This window comes from Rhinopithecus bieti, unplaced genomic scaffold, assembly GCF_001698545.2.
Source record: "Rhinopithecus bieti isolate Rb0 unplaced genomic scaffold, ASM169854v2 scaffold_13857, whole genome shotgun sequence".
Lineage (NCBI taxonomy): Eukaryota > Metazoa > Chordata > Mammalia > Primates > Cercopithecidae > Rhinopithecus > Rhinopithecus bieti.
The window spans coordinates 1,287,873-1,291,391 of record NW_016807741.1 but is presented as its reverse complement, the minus strand read 5'-3'; the positions used below and the strand labels follow the sequence as shown (position 1 = coordinate 1,291,391).

General features: G+C 51.8%; 1 long non-coding RNA gene across 1 annotated transcript; it reads right to left on the bottom strand.

Annotated features, from left to right (window-relative positions):
• Positions 1-758: 758 nt before the first annotated feature.
• On the bottom strand, positions 759-2,569 carry LOC108536696 (uncharacterized). The gene is made up of 3 exons (XR_001887589.1): positions 1,667-2,569; positions 1,171-1,262; positions 759-961 (listed from the first exon to the last, which is right to left on the bottom strand). It is a non-coding gene; the product is annotated as an uncharacterized LOC108536696 (long non-coding RNA).
• Positions 2,570-3,519: the final 950 nt, after the last annotated feature.

Below are 3,519 nucleotides of genomic sequence, written 5' to 3'. Positions count from 1 at the left end.
TGCAGTTCTGGGAGTCAAGGGAACCCCAAGTGCGGGGGGCGGGGTGTAGCCACAGAAGAGCATCACTGGTCAGACACCTTCATCCTGGGATATACCTGAGGCCTCCAGAACATGGGTTCTTGCCTGGGTATGGTCTGTTCATTTGTATTCATTCAAGAATCCTGTTAGCTGAGCATGATGATGTGGGCCTGCAGTCCCAGTTACTCAGCCATCTGCGGCAGGAGGATCACTTCAGCCCAAGAGGTCAAGGCTGCAGTGAGCTTTCATTATGCCACTGTACTCCAACCTGGGTGACAGAGCAAGACCCTGTCTTTACTTTAAAAAGAGGAGAGAGAGAAAGGGGGGGATAGAAGGAGAGAGATAAGAGCGAGCGAGCTGTACCTTCCTTGTGCCTGGCACCGTCCTGGTGCGGAATACAAAGATGAAGGTTGCCTTCAGAGGTCCTAGGGTTGAATGGGGAAAGTGACATGCCCCAAAACACAAGTAGACTTTGATGAGCGCAGAGAGCACTATGAACATTCAGAAAATGGACACTGCTTCTGGGGCCGGATCAGGACAGGCTGGAGAAGTGGATGGCACCTGTGGCAGGCCTTGAAGCCAGTGGGTGGAGAAGGGAAGCCTGGTCAGAGCCACAGATATGCACCAGGGGAGGGACTGTGGGCAGGAAGCAGAGCCGGGGTGCAGGTCCGGGGAGCGGCATTACGGAGGGAACNGGGATAGAAGGAGAGAGATAAGAGCGAGCGAGCTGTACCTTCCTTGTGCCTGGCACCGTCCTGGTGCGGAATACAAAGATGAAGGTTGCCTTCAGAGGTCCTAGGGTTGAATGGGGAAAGTGACATGCCCCAAAACACAAGTAGACTTTGATGAGCGCAGAGAGCACTATGAACATTCAGAAAATGGACACTGCTTCTGGGGGCCGGATCAGGACAGGCTGGAGAAGTGGATGGCACCTGTGGCAGGCCTTGAAGCCAGTGGGTGGAGAAGGGAAGCCTGGTCAGAGCCACAGATATGCACCAGGGGAGGGACTGTGGGCAGGAAGCAGAGCCGGGGGTGCAGGTCCGGGGGAGCGGCATTACGGAGGGAACGATGGGAGGTGCAGGGCAGCACTGTCCTGGCAGGGATCAGACAGAGGGGTGTCGAGCTGGGAGCTCCCTGATGGCGAGGACCTACCTAGTGTACAGTGGTGGCAGACACTTGATTAGGTTGGACTGCTGATGACGCCTCTTGATGTTGGGGTGAGACTGAATGACAGCATGGGGTGCCTGTAATAATAATGGGGGGGGGGGCTGACAAGAGGCAGCCTGGAGAGGATGAGTTCCTCTTAAGACCCACGGCATCTGACAGGCCCTCTGGACGGTCGGTTGGAGATGCAGGATGAAAGCTTGAGACTAGTGGGGACAGAAATGCTGACCTGGGAATCACACAGAAAGCAGGAGAAACCCCAGCCGTGCAGATGTACACAGCAAATGGATAGTCAAAGGACAGAACCCACAGCTCAGAAACACTTAAGGGCGTCCATCTTCCCACACTTAGCTGACCACAGGAGGAGGAAGAGCCAAAGAGTATTCAGAAAAGGCGGAGACTTAGGAGTTGCATGGAGTTGAGATAGTTGGAGAAGGAGACTAAATGGTCTGAGATGCAGTTACTCACCGGGGCAGCCACATACCTCACAAAGGTGAAGATGAGGGTGCTTCCTTCCGTTAAGGTGCTGGGGTCACTCTGGATTGCTCAAGACTTTGATTCTCTAAGGTTTGAAGACCGGAGTCGGAGTTTGCCTTCAGCAGTTTTCCGTGGAACAAATGTGTGTTGATACCTGTTTTTGTCCCATCCAGGTTCGAGGGGCATCCCTAGTTAGTGGGTGGAGGGAGGCTACCTGGAGGCCACCTCTCCTCTCCCATCCCTGTGCACCCCATCTGCACACTCAGTAGATCCTCTGGAGACAGGAGGGGCAGGGGCAGGAGGAAGTTGGGCTTTATCTTCAGACTGACCTGTTAAGAGCCATCCCAAGTAGGTGAAACACATTTCTAATGCATTCTATGTGCAGAAGGCACATAATATAATTGTGTGAATTTATCGCAGAGTTAGAAATGTTGTTAAATGTACACGGTTCCTCCTCAGGTACAAGTAAAATGAGTTGGCAAAGAGCTTCTCACAGCTCATGCATGAATGCCAAAGGGGAGAGGACATTCGCTAGCCACGGTGTAGGAGGCTGCGTCCTGGGCATCAATGTGTTGAGATTAATCCAGGACACGGCAGTCCTTTCTCAATGACACACATTCATAGAACTTGAATGTGGGTAGGCTCTGTAATGAGTCAGTCACTCTGTTGTCAACTGGCCTGGAGCCGGGAGTCGGTGTTCAATAAATGTTTTCAGAACAAATAACTGCTTTCAGCACCCACGCACCTTTTTCTAAGGAAACTCAACGTAGAATATACAAACAGAAAATTTCAGCTATAACTGATTACAAAATTCTCCCCCCCAGCTAAAGACTTCACTGCTGCTTTCCTTAAAGGTTCACTGCTAATGCCTGCGCAACAGGTCGGCTGAGGTGGGAGGACTCACACAGCCTGCACCAGCCCCCTACCCACCCGTCCATAGGAGGCGAGGCCCGGCCCCACCCGCCCTTCTTTACCTGCTGTCTTTCTCTGGCTTATTCCTGCCTCTTACTGGTTCCATGAAGGCTCTGTGTATGCCACTGCAGTATATTCAGTATTTCCTAAATAGATCGGACACTTTTCTGCAAGGAGTTTAGTCATCGACTTTACTAGGACACAGTACTAATTTGCTCATTAATAATCAAGCACTATAAAATCACACACTGAGCACCCAACCTGACCTCCTGCCCTGCCTGCCGGCACAACAGGCTCCGAAATGCAGCGGCTGCAGAACCAGCGAGATAAACAGGGCGGTGACGAGGAGGTTCTTACTCCAATCTGAGTACAGCCGCTGCCTGCTGATCCCAGGGCTGAGATCACTCGGACAGACTGTGCCGAAGCCTTCCCTGATGCTGTTTCTTCTCAGTAAACAGGTCTCGGCATGTGCCTGCCAGTCAGTGAACAGGTGGAGAAGGAGGGAGGCAGAGGGATGGCCTCTACTAGGGAAGAGATGCTCACGGGGATTTCAACTCTCCAAAGCATCAATATTTTCTACAAATTGAAAACACTCTTCTTCAGAATTGCAAACAGGGTTGAAGAAGCCGACTCACCCAATTTCCCACCCACCTCTTGACCAAGTTGGAAAAGAAAATCCATTGAGAATGTCTCGCGTGCAGCATACCTCAAAGAATTTTCTATAGCTCATCCGAATCATACTAACTTAAATCAATTGTCAAACTCTTTGCCGTTTGCCTGCCGCTTTCAAACCCATTCCCAGTGAAGAGGAACAATGACACGTGAAGAGCGTCTGCAATAGGGAGCCTCGCAGGTGGAACTGACTGAAGCAAGGATGGAGGAAAAGGGGCGCGGGTTTGTGACTACGGTAGCTAGTGGGCAGGGGCATCACGGGGCCTCTGGGAACAG